This window comes from Humulus lupulus, chromosome 9 (genome assembly GCF_963169125.1).
Source record: "Humulus lupulus chromosome 9, drHumLupu1.1, whole genome shotgun sequence".
Lineage (NCBI taxonomy): Eukaryota > Viridiplantae > Streptophyta > Magnoliopsida > Rosales > Cannabaceae > Humulus > Humulus lupulus.
The window spans coordinates 87,343,729-87,357,747 of NC_084801.1; the positions used below are offsets into that span (position 1 = coordinate 87,343,729).

The window sequence follows — 14,019 nt, forward strand, 5'->3', positions numbered from 1 at the left end:
TTGTATGCATTACTCAGGTTAATATCCATCCAAGCTTGAGCACATTTAGGCAGGACATTCCCATTGTCAAGTTCAAAAGATGAATCTCCCCTGGCGAGTTGGATGTCCTCTTTGTGAGTTCAAATGATCACGCGGGTCAGATTATGGGTTGGAGTGAAGACTTTGTGTGGAGCTTAAATGATTCCTTAGGTCGCTCTTCTGCCTACCTCTGTGGTGGCTCTCTGTCCAATAGCTTGCATTCGTGAATCTTACAGCTCGTGGTTGGGACAGAAGATATGGGTTATTGGCGTGAGATCGAGGGATATATGCATTTTCTAAGGGGGAAGTATTTCTCTTGCTATTCCCTCAAGCTGAAGCATTCCTCTGTGGGTGAGGTGGCGTTGGATGTTGAATCGGCGATGGAGGATGCCTTATTAGTGAAGCTATCCATGTTCCATCGAGACGCACTAGACTAGCTCACCCTTGGTCTACTCCAATTTCCCAGGTTGGAGGCAGTGCAGATTCGTTTCTTTGTGCCAGAGCTACTAGTCAAGGCATAGGTGGGTTTGCTGGGACGTCTCTTCTCCTTGAATTGGCTTCAACTTGGCCTGTCTGGCCAGGATGATTGCTGGGAGTGTGAGTTGAATTAGTTTTCTTGCGAGGATTGGCAGGTTGAGAATTTTGCAGAATCCATTCAAAATGTATGGAACTTTGGGTCAAAGTTTGGATAAAATGACTGATGTTAAGTCGATGATTCCTTTGGGAATTGGCAGGTTGAGTATTTCTCAAAGTCCATTTAGAAGGTGCAAAATTTTGCAGTTGCAGTGTTGACAGAGCAACTGATATTAGGTCAATTACTCCTGTTGGATCTGTGGGACCCACTTTGCCTCCTATCAACATTAGCATCGGTTGTAAGACAGGGTAATCAAGCTAAAATCTCCTCAATTTTCTTATTGGCCTGGGCAAGGTGGTTCCTCAAATAGGCATTTTCCATCTCGATGGATATAAGGTACCAAGGATGGTGATTTGGTTGGCGTGATGGCGAACTTCCAGCATTGTCTTGGTCCACAAGCTGTTTTCCAAGGCCGTATGGTGACCCTCCTGATCATCAAGTTGCTTTGTTTCGTTTTCAGGCATGGAACAGGTGACCTTCCTAATTTGCGCTCAATGAAATTACCAATGTATTGACGCAGTTTTTGACAACAGGGGATTTAGAAGTCTGGCAATAGAGAGATTAGGCTTTTTGTAAACTGAATGTATAAGAAATAAAAAAATGTAAGAACACGAAGCACTCACATGATTTCATCTGGTTCAATGGTTAAAATCCACCAAGTCCACGAATCACGTAAAATTGTTTGTAACGCCCTGGTTAGCCAAGATCGTTACACCGTGTATTCTAAATAATGCTAAACTCGCTAATCAAGTCATTTGTCCATAACCATGTATCTATACGTCATTAATGGTTTAGGGTTAAAAATTTCGGTCAAAAGGAATATATATCTCGTTAAAACATTAAGTTGTGCATGGGATCCCATAATGAATGTTTACAAAGTATTTTACAGTTCCGAAAGAGTATTATAACTCAAAAGTTACAACCCGCCAACATAAGCAACAAAAATACAGTTTAACCCTAGCTCCTCTGAGAAACCTTGGCCGTGGTGGTTAAGGGGCCGCATATGTACACGTCTCCACCGAAGCTCTCAAACTCATGGCTGGTCCAACATCCCTTTCCCCTTACCTGTACCCACTACAAGAAAAAATGCTTTTAATAACACCAAAAATGTGTTATCAAAACATACCATAACACTTTTTGATGTGTTAAGAACGACTATGTTATCGTAGGTCCAGGTACTTTACATAACACTTTATCATTGTTATACAGATGTGTTATTATACTGTCAACGATAACACAATTTTTGTGTTATTTTAATAAATAGATAAGTGTTTAATTATGTTATTTATAGTCGATTATATAACACATTTCAATACTTATAAATTTTTGTTATACTACACTTTAGTATAACACTTTTTTTGTGTTATACTACACTTTAGTATAACACATTGTTATATAATGATGTTTGCATAACATAATTCTTTGCATAAAAAGTGTTATTGTAATAGATATTATAACACAATTTTCGTATTATAACACTAATTTATTCCATTACATTTTAATTTTTTTTATATAATTAAAATTAACTTTCTAATATATACTAGCATCATCAAATGAACTTGATTTTCAAATAGCAAAAAGTAAAAACATTGAACATTGTATTAACAATCCACAAATTAGTTTAAAACATTCAACACTGTCATCAACAACAAAATGTTCTTTAAGTATTCAAGGAGTCTTAAATATTCAACATAGTGAAAAGTTACTACTTTCAACACCAATAGTTCCTTTCTGCATCATCGCCACGAACTCGTTATAATCTATGCGCCCATCCTGCACGGAGAAAAAAAATGTGGGAGAAACAGTAAGGTCTTCGAGATGAAACAAATAGAAGTGATAGCCATATCGAATTCAACCATGAATCACAGAAAACAAATGCAAGTCTTGAAAGAATGCAAGTTTCATTTTAGTAGACAGTAAGATGTTTAAGCCAAATTCACACTAGCAGTAGCAATTCAAGAAAATGTAAATTCAACCACAGAAACAAGATCTTAAATTCTAATGAGTCCATCTTGATATTTGCAAAACAAAACAACTAATGGCTCAAAATAAAATTTGAATGATCATATGCCCTATGCAAGGAAAACAACTCCTTAAATCTCTGAATTTTAATTTACAGCCATTCAATTGGTGCAGTAACAGAATAATCATCAAAGAAATACTCACATTATCCTAATCAACTTCTTGCATCATTTCTTCTAGCCGGACGTCCTCTACACCAAACTCCTCGCAAGCATGTTGAAGCTCGTCTTGAGTAATGTAGCCACTTCCATCTTTATCGAAGTAGGAAAATGCCGCGAACAAATGATCTTCTCTCTCAATTTTGTTTAAATGCAAAGTGGTTGCTACAAACTCTCCATAATCAATTGTTCCACTGTTATCTACATCTGCCTGCAAATCAGTAAATAAGTTAAACTAAGAATATCTAATGTATTATTCTCCAAACAATTTATGAATTAGTTCTCTATCATATCCTTGAGTGATCACCATAATTGAAGAAGAGAATAGCATATTAAAAGGTGAGTAATCTCATTGCTTATGATGAATGAATAATATTTCAATTTCAATGATTTCCTGCTGAGATTTGTCACCAAAGGTGAAATATCTTTTGAAGTAATTTAGAAATAGAACAAGAGTAAAGCAAATTGTCACATATAAGGATTTTTTATATATATAAAAAAAACATATATAATCAAGATTGAACAAATTTTCAACCTCTTGGTCCTTGGTTTAAAGTTGAAACCATACAAAGCCCAGAGACCATTATAAGGAAAAAGGAACTAAAAAGGCAACCCATAGTCCATACTAGTGTATATCTAATCTTAAAAATCTATGCCATGATATACTAGCATATCGATCCAAACTACAGGGAAAATCTTTGTTAGTCCTAGATTTAAATCTTTTCATTTTGATCCTAAAATTTTTAAAAGTGTTCCCAATAGTCCTTATTAACATTAATTGTAAAATATAAAATGACGCTTTTGAAAGGCTTAGAGATCAATACTAAATATTAAGTTCTGTATGAAATTACCACTGCGCCCTTAAATTAAATCTAACAACATGTGTGTTCAGGGGCTAAAGTGGAAAAGTTTTAAAGACAAAAACAATATATTCTGACATTTAGGGTACCAAAATGAGAGCTTCTCAATAGTTTAGGTGTTTAGAATCATCTTTTAATATTTACTTAGCTCTCGGAGAAGCACAGTTTTTTCAGCCTCTTCATTTGGAATCTTAATAAAAAGAACGAGGATGTCCCATTTATAATAGTTTAGGTGCATAGAATCATCTTTAAACATATATGAACTTACTGCTTGCATTAAATCATAAATTTTAGATTCCTTAAGATTAGCTCCAAATCTTTTCAAACCAGCCTTAAGTTCTTAAAAAGTGATTTGACCACTACTGTCAGTGTCTATCATTTTGAACATTTCTTTTAGGCCAACAATTTCTTCTTCAGATAAGCTCTCTGCAATTACCTGCCAAAAAAAGGGGAAAGAAATGAGTTGAATAATTACAAGTCATATATTAATTTAATTTAGGTATATGACTATCAATTATTTGGCTTCAAACCATTCACTTATTTAATACATAAAGTGACTTACTCTAATAGCCATTTTCTTGAGCTTGTTCATTGTGGAGAATTACTTCAATCGACTTAATATTGTAGAATCGAGAGGCTTGTAAGGAGCCACACTACCAACTTGAACCTAGGGATGGCCTGCGAGACATATAAACAAAAGGTCATCAGTGCAAACAGAATGCTGTGCCTAAGAACACCTTGATATAGAATTATACATAAGCAAAAAATTATGACAATTGTTGAACAAAAATGATGAGAATAATTATTTATAAAGCAGCTGAAATGAATAACAGATGCTTTTCCAAAAAGCTTTGCTCAACAATAATTGCAACCCTTTAATTTCAGTAGCAACACAGGTCAAACACAAAAATTGTAATTATGAAAGCAAACCAGTGACAGAAACTCACACAAAACATCATGTGCAGAAATCCGCCTTTGGGGATCTCGAATAAGCATTTTCCTTACTAAATCTTTGGCACCTTTAGAAATACTAGGCCATGGGTCTGTTGAAAAGTCTAGGTCACAATGTAATACTTCTTCAAATATCCCTTGCTCGCTCTCTATTGAAACCAAGGGGAAAGAAAAAAGGTCACAAAATACACATACAGAGACACAAATAGAAACACAGATACTAAATACAACAATGACTAACAAGAAGCATCTTTAAAAATCCTACCAGCCCTAAATGGAGGCACTCCACTTAATAGAATGTAAAGAATCACTCCAAACATGGTGGGAATAGTATTATCTAAGCACATCTAGTTTCTCACAAACCATACTCCTTTACTCATTCGAAGATATTCAAAATATACTTACTAGTTACTTAGAAGATATTCAAAGTCATTACTAAAAATAAAATATAGAAGAGTCAAACTTATCAAAGTGAAAAAGGGCACTGAGTTTTAAAGTGGGAAATTGATCAAATATACAATTCATAGAGGAATGCTTAAAGACCACAGATGACACTAGAGGGTCAACAAAAACTCATCTAAGCACAAGCTCATGTCCAACTACTCTTTAGAATGGTGCTTGTTAAAAGACTAAAAAATCTTCTAAAGCTAGATGGGTATTTCTAAAATGAAACATTCTTTAATCTCCTCCACCACTATACATAATAAAACATGACATCTCAATTCAAAGTATTACTAAATTAACTACACACAAAAAACATTTGGACAAGATATTTCAGCAATAGTAGCCTCATCTGTAGTAACACATACACACACATACACATATTTTGAAAATCAAACTACATTTACCATTGTATAGCTTACATATATTATTTTAAAAATTAAACTATTGTCCCAAAATTATCAACTTTTGCCAAGTTGATGGTATGGTAGTAATAACATGATATGCTAGAAATCAAAATCTACTCTCTACAGTCTACACAAGTAGAAAAATAACTGTATTCAAATGAGGGATGCTAAATTTCACTTTCCTAATTGCCCAAAACAGAAGCCACCACAACATAGAAACTTCCAAAAAAAAAAATAAGAACCAAATGTCAAATTGATTGGTCTTTGATATAATCTTGTCTCGAGAGGAATAAGTAAAGGATAGTTACTTCTAAGAAATACCTGTCAGGCAAAAAGCTTTCTCACAAAGCCATGAAAATATTAATCAGGGTAAGGGAATTGTAAGTCAACCATTTATGATTTTTTTTCTCATTCTTGAGTAATGAGAATATCAATAAAACTCGCATTTTTTAAACTTTAAATCAAACCAGGAATGATTGTAAAAAAAAGAATAAAAATTGTTATGATTTTGCTAAAATAATTGGCCATACTTTGAACCTCCTACCTGCAATGTGATATCTAAACTTTCTAACCTTATTCTGATTTTCCTAAAATAATTAGCCATACATTTGCCCTGTCTATTTAAACTGCTTTATACCATGGTAGTATGTGGAAGCTTGTCTTGGATGAATTCACTAGCACAAAAAAATGAAACCAAAATGGCAGATACCAAGACTACACAATATCCAAAAAGAGAATTGTACAGTTATGTTCAATAAATAATTTTGGTCACAGTTATTTGCACTTTTTACATTTTGAATAATAAACTATTGTATTTAGACTATTTCCACTAATTAGAATCAACATACGCTTCAGGTGACTGTACAAAACATGCTCTTGCGATTTCATAAAAAACTAATCATCGTAGAGTGCCGCTTTAAAGTTACTCAAATTTAAAGAAATAAAATAATCAAACATTCAAAGTGAGAAGTGAAACCTTTGAATGAAACGCCAAGCTACTAACAGCTAAAATCAGAGACCCATCTATGTCGCTTGCAAAGTCAACCATTGACCTTGATGGATAACCATCATGCTTGTGCATATCAAAGTAAAATCAAGAAGTTCAAGACAATCTACACATTTTCTAGACAATGAAATCTTTAGAAGGAATTGATGGGTTAAAACTCCAAACCTCAAGGCAGGAAACTATGGACCTACCCTCATCATGGGTTAAAACCATACATGACAAGAGGGAAAATGCAGAAACTCAAACTCCCATACTATGCTAGCGATAAAATAAATATGCTATAAGCTATATCTCCATGGAAAAGCACCAAATTATAAAGTGAAATCTACAGCTCTGAAGTGTTGGAAAACCTCACTTGTTGATATTTGTCTGCAGTAAACATATTAGTTTCTTTGATTTTGTATTCTGCCCATTCCACCTCATCATCATATCTAGAGACTATTGATGGAGGTTGTTTAATGTATAATCTATAGATAATGTGACAAAAGTAACCTCATTATATGAATAATTAATTAATATAACGAGGATGTTATATTAATATTTACGGTTTCTTGTTGGTATTTGGGGAAAGAAAACCTTTGCAGAAAGCTTTTGTTCTCCAAAAATGAAACTAGTATTATGTCCAAAGAACACTCATATCCTTTTATCTCTACAAGGATGGCCATTTGTCTAATCAATTTTCTCTTTCTCTTTCTTCAAAACTTCACATAGTGTGTTTTGATTATTAATAAACTAACAAGGTTTGATATAACCTTACATTTGAATAAGGCTGGCGAGTTCACCCTCCCCATAAGAGCTAACTGCAAGCTTAGTATCCAATTTATGCGATAGTTTTCCACCAGCATCAAATTGCTGAAAAAATTGTATAAGACAAAATAAATTAAAAAATTAAAAAACATAGCTTTTTAACATTCAACACATCGAGTGCATTATGGAAACAAACATATATGTAGATTTCACTATGCTAGCTACCCTCAGGGAATTTTTCACAAACACATCGATTGCATTATGTAAACAAGAAAGATCAATTGAATAAATATGCTAATAATTAAAATCCACAAAATTATAGACAGTGAGAGAGAATTATAGCTTACCCAAAGAGAAAATAATCAACTGCTTGTTTTTGTCCATCACTTTAGTGCCAAGGATGTGTCACGAGTTTGTTTACTGGACTAAATAAGACAAATTTAGAGAGATTCAAGGTGAGGCTTTGAGCTAAGCTTCATCTTGAGATTGAGCAAAAAGCAAATCCAAAATATAATGACTAAAAATTATAAATATGATATTGTCTCTGTACAGAACAACCCACCCATATAAATGAGGGGTTTTGGAAAAGAAAATTGACGAAAATAAATGCTTAGCTTACAACCACTACCAATCACATTTATTTATTTAAAATGATAATTGTTATATTAAAATTACTACTACAGTGCATATATCATTACTAATTAATATTATCACAAAATAGCTTTATGTATAGTGTTACTCGCTTATTGTATGTGCCAATGATGACATTATTAAGTGTTATATCTTACAAATATTATAAATTTTTAGTAGAGACTACGCATAAAACTACAATAAGCATAGTATAAGAGTGTGTTTGTGTTTTAAAAAAATTATTATGTCATATATACTGGTATATCCACTGATATTGTCAAATTGAATACTCTTGTCATAAAAAGTTACATACAATCTAACTAAAGCTAGTCAGTCTAGAATTATTAATATAATTTATGGGTATAACAAGTGCAAAAAATGACATACTAAGGCTATTTATTTAGGTATAAAAGAATAGTCGCATAAATTGAACTAAAGTATAAAATAGACCCACGACAATTTCTCTTCGTTTTTGCCAAAAACCATTGGATCCAAACCCATGCTCATCCCACCATTCAAACCTACTCATCCATTTCATAAATCAATTAAACGGAAATTTGGGTTGTTTACAATGGGAGCTACAGAGAACCATGTAAAACAACAAATATGGGATAGGGAACGGCAAAACCGTCACAAAAATAATACCATCTTTATAGTTATTAGCAAATTATACGTTTTTCTAGCTATTACATTTTTGCAGGGCTGGTTTGGCAACTATGAGACTATCTCCTTCAGCAATCAAAATATGAAATTAACTCATTCAGATTAAAGGGCCACAATTTCATATCTGACCTCTTCCAAATGCTTGTTTATAGCAATCACAGCATCCTGTACTCCTCTAATGGCCTCCTTTAGTTCTTTATCATACATAGCATCTGCTTCTGCCTCTTTAGTCCCAGCAGCTTCTGTAATCTCATGGACATGCACACACTCATGCTCCATTGGTTTCTTGAATTTGTAATCTGCATGGCTCACCAAACGTTCTGATGGCTGACCAGCCTTCATTAGTACCTGTAATATGACCGTCTTTAAAAGTAAAATAATTTAATGTTAGCCGGGCAAGAGTACATTCTAGAAAAATTGAGTTACAAGAAACAACATACGAGATTCCATTTGCATACAAGGTTACTATTCTAGAAGTCTGGTTGATGAGTGCAGAGTCATCTTAAAGAATTGAAAATGCAAAAGAAATCACTCTGCTACAGCCATAAGATCAACAATTATCCTCTGTAAACATGACATTTTTTTAAAGAGAACAATAGCTTTTATTTAAACTCGTGAAATAAAAAGAACAATCCTAGCAGAAAAGGAAAAATAATCATTGAAATAACTGTAAATTTATGTATGTCTACTGTCTAAGAAGTTTAGAGATCGTTTATGGTCAGTCATCTCTATTGTTACACAATTTTTCCATGCTGCTTCCAAATCATTATCTTACATGAACTTACAGTCCCCAAGGAAACTCAGCTAAATGATTCAAACTAGGGGAAATGACTTTTGACTATTCAATATCAACAAAAGTAAACAATCTTTTTACTGATTTGATTTACCAGATATTGGATTGAACAATACAAACCAAAGGTACCCCTCACGAGTAAAAATAAGAAAACACCTTCATGCTTATTATATTGGTCTTTTGTTACTCTTGTTTTTCCTCAATAAACTATTCAATGCAAAAAAATTCTTCACGTATGGACAACTAGATTGACTTAATTTCAACAATAACATCAGGAACAAGATTTCTTAAATGCTAGAGTTGCTCCATAATCTGCTTCTCAAGCACATAGAATGATCAGCAGCTTATCAGTAATCTCTCTATAGTAACTAATAAACAAGCTTTCAGCTTTTAAATCTACAGCCTTTGTAAAGAATACTTTCTGTCACAAAATCATCCACATAACTCATAATTGGCATATTGAATTTTACTATTCAGCATGCTTTTTGGGAAAAAGAAAAAATAAGAGTCTTAACAAATGTCCATTTCTAATGATCTATCAGGTAAATCAATTATACATCTCATTAGAGAATCATACAAAAATTTCTAATTGGCACTTATTAGCTTTAAATTATTTTCAGCCACGAGAAGGCTTTTTAAAAAGATCAAATATGCATGCACCTTGCTCTTGTCCAAGAAGGGTTTTTACTTAAACTATTCTTTCCAATGATTATCATCTTCGATAATTATTTTCATTTAAATTAGTAAACGGAGCCTTGGTGTCACACATACACTGGGAATAAATAATAATGAAAAGGGACCTATACAAAGGCAACACCATAATGCAAAACGATATGGCTCTCTAAACGAAACTTCAAAACATTCAAAATGGCAGAATAAGAAAAGGGAAGGCTTGTATTAGAGTTCTAAGATATAAATCCACAAAGAAAATAGCCAAGAAATTTTTAGAGTGTATTATAATAGTGGCAAAAAAGAAAAATAAAAGAGGCATTGGTTACCAAATTCAGTTTCTGCTTTTCCTGTTCTTGAACAGATCTCAAAAGCTTAGCTATATCAACTCGATCGTACTCAGAATTCTGAAATAGGGACTCCATTTCAATGACCTGAACTTGAAAAAACACAGAAACCTGCTTCACAAACTTAAATACAGAATATAAACATATATTTATATGTGAATTTCAAAATTTGGGATGTGAATATGGATACCAACTTGTTTAGAGCAGTAATTGAACTCCAGTGTAATGTCACTGAAAAACTGTTGATAGGCCAATTCATTTCCCGAAATCATATACTCTGAAAATCCCCTGTTTCAAAGAAATCTCTTCTTAAAAAAAAGGAACGAAAAATGAGATACAGAAAGAAAAAAAAATGGTAAGCGCAGAAGGAAAGAGAAACCTTTTGAGGTTGGAATAGGCTTCGACCCGACGCTGCTAAACGGCGAGAAATTTACGAAGCAAATTAACGATTGTTGTTGAGGAATCAGAGGCGGAGGTGCCATGGCTACCATCTTCGGCCATGGGTTCACCTATTGATAATTATTTTTCAAAATCTTCCATGTGTTGCTCTGCTTTGCCTCCTTTTTTTTTCTCTGATTTTACTCACTTCTTATGCTTTTCAAGAACATTTTTTTTTTAGTATATTTGTACCTAAAAATTTATAAACTAGCAACACACTACCAATACTAAGTTTACCCATTTTATTTATCAAATGCCCCAAATTTCTTGTCACCAAGCAACGGGGAAAGGGCAAGGTAGAAGGTTGGCGCCAAGCTACAGAGAAATGGGAATGGTGCTTGAACGGCAGCGACAATCGGTGGGTATCCGTTCGGGGTTGGCAGAGAGCAAACGAAAGAGAAAGGGAGAAAGGGATCGGTTATGGAGGGAGAGAGAAAGAGATTTGGGGATTGGTTTGGAGAAAGAGATTATATTTGTTTTATTTACTTATTTTATAAATAAAATTTGATTATATTTGGGACAGTGTGAAATTTTTGGGGTGGGGAAAAATTAGGCGCCAAAATTAAGTCCCACCCATGAGCCAAGGCTCAGCAAGAAAACTTAAACATTCTCATATCCAGTTAATAACACGTTACCAAATCATAATAAGCATGCCTAGTAGTAATAACCCTACTCATGCATGCATACTATTCATATAGATGACTACACCAACACATAGGGCCAGCTGGCCTAATTAAATGATTAACTGAATCATATCAGGGCTCATTACCCAAAATACATGATTACTGAATCATACTGGGGCTCAATGCCCTAGGATATGGGACTAATAAGTCACCTCAGGGCCCATTGCCCTATCCTCTATATAACAAGTCTTGGAGCTGGCCCAACGTACCTAGCGCTTAATTTTCCATGACCATTGGGTTGAACAAGCATATGATGCGCTCCTGATTAAGTCTAACCATATCGATCAGCGTTCAACACGCTATTGCTACCCTTGACATATAAGTCAATGCTTTTCGACCAGCGCTCAACGCTATTGCCTTCCATGACTCATAAGTCAAGCCTTTCTCAATTAAATAATGCAAACAGGTATTCATTATATAACAAATATCCAGATTGAGAGCGTTCAGCATGTTTAAAAAATCAATCACAGGCATAATCATAATCATGCACATTTATAAGTGCCGAAGCCCTAATCAAATCTATATTCAACATTCGGGCCAAGCCCTAATAATGTAAATGAAATATTGGGTGCAATTTTCTTACCTCAGGTCCGAGTGTAATGTAAAAGAAGAACGACCCCCGAGTACGATCCTAATAAACGCCTAGTGATAACCTAGTTTAAAGCAAGTATATAATTTCATCAATATCGAGTAAATAAAGCCTTCCAGACTGAGTCCTAGCCTCCGCAACATCGAATTCTACTAAATTGGGCAGTAGAAATGATCTTGAGCCCTTAGGTTTCAGTTCCCGTACTCAAAACCTCCTCAGGGCCCAAAAACCCCTTAAACACTGTGACCCCAAACATTTGAGTCGCGGCCCGCCCTAAGTCAGAGAGGCTCTTCTTTCTCCTAGACACAGGCCGCGGCACAGCCCAGCAGGCACTGTAGCACAACCTTGCTTCAGGGAAACCGCCTAGACTTCTTGGTTCATGAGGGTCGCAGCGCGACCCTGCGAACCAAAAACGTCCCAGGGGGTAAACTTGTCAAAATCCCCAAAATTCACTACTAATCGCACTAGCTCCAAATATATCCTCGAATATTCATTCCCATTACCCAATGTCCCTGTAATGTACGAAATACCCAATGTCTCGGTAATGTACGAAATACCCAAAATACCCCTTGACTTACCCCGAGTCAAGTATTGATCCCGTTGTGACTTTCCCGCTAATATGCTCCCTAGGATCACCTCGTGCCGAGTAACATAAATATATCCACATAATAATGTTGTCTCACACATATACCACATATATGCCAAATATACCCATAATAGACAAAATTACGAAAATTGCCCTTCTAATAAGAAACAGACACATATGCATATTTAATACACCCAAACATGCATATAAAGTCATATTATATTATAACTCACATTATCATATAATGATATACATATATATCACATAACACACATAATTTTCCATAGTTTGTCATCCTGGCCCCCTAATCAAGGCCCTAAGCCTTATTAGGTAATTTCGGACGTTACAACTTATGCCTCGAAATTTTACTTTAACAACTCGTGATAGGTCGCTTCCTCAACCTTGTTGTTCCTCCATAATACCTTAACCAAAGGTATAGTCCTGTTCCTCAAGACCTTGTCCTCTATGTATAGTGTCTGGACTAGTTGTTCCTCTTAGGAAAGATCTGCCTAAAGCTCCAGATCCTCGTAACTAAATACATGAGTCACATCTAACACATATTTTTGAAGTGTCCAAACATGGAACACATTGTGTACGGCCGACAATGCTGGAGGTAGGCCAACCTGTAGCCCACCTGATTGATCCTCTCCAGGATCTCAAATGGACTTACAAATCTAGGGCTCAACTTGCCCTTCTTTCAAATCTCCACACCCTTTTCCATGATGAGACTATAAGGAAGACATAGTCTCCCACTAGGAACTCCACATTCCTACCTTTTGGATCCGCATAACTTTTCTACATGCTTTGAGAAGCGAGCATCCGAGCTCTGATCTTCCTAATAGCCTAATTGGTCCTTAGAACTCTTCAGGAGCCATGTAATTCGTTTCTCCTATCTTATCTCAATGAATGGGTGATCTACATTTCCTACCATACAACATCTCATAAGGAGCCACTCCAATTGTCGACTGATAGCTGTTATTGTAGGAAAATTCTATCAAAGCCAAATACTCACTCCAAGACCCCTTAAAGTCCAGCAAACATGCTCGCAGCATGTCCTCTAATATCTATATCGTCCTCACAGATTGTCCATCTATATGAGGATGATAAGCAGTATTGAACTTCAATTTCATACCCATAGCCTTCAATAATCTTCTGTAAAACATAGAAGTAAATGTGGGATCTTCATCTTAAACGATCGACCTCGGAGCCCCATGAATGTGCACTTTCTCTCTCACATAGAGATATGCGTACTTGTCAACTGTATATGTCCTCCTCACTGGTAAGAAGTGAGTTGATGTGGTGTATGAATCCATGATAACCCACATTGAATCATGTTGACCCACACTTCTGGGTAATGCAACAAAAAAATCCATTATG

At 34.9% G+C, this 14,019-nt stretch overlaps 1 long non-coding RNA gene and 1 pseudogene across 3 annotated transcripts; both read right to left on the reverse strand.

Annotated features, from left to right (window-relative positions):
• Positions 1 to 2,260: 2,260 nt before the first annotated feature.
• Positions 2,261 to 4,284, reverse strand: LOC133799858 (calcium-dependent protein kinase 1-like; annotated as a pseudogene).
• A 360-nt stretch (positions 4,285 to 4,644) lies between these two features.
• Positions 4,645 to 8,868, reverse strand: LOC133801873 (uncharacterized). Of its 3 annotated transcripts, none has more exons than XR_009877034.1 (4): positions 8,667 to 8,868; positions 7,592 to 7,664; positions 7,255 to 7,349; positions 4,645 to 4,792 (listed from the first exon to the last, which is right to left on the reverse strand). It is a non-coding gene; the product is annotated as an uncharacterized LOC133801873 (long non-coding RNA). The 3 variants fall into 3 exon arrangements; XR_009877033.1 differs by having other exon boundaries at positions 7,592 to 7,669; XR_009877035.1 differs by lacking the exon at positions 4,645 to 4,792 and adding an exon at positions 6,857 to 6,964 and having other exon boundaries at positions 7,592 to 7,669.
• Between the last annotated feature and the right edge of the window lie 5,151 nt (positions 8,869 to 14,019).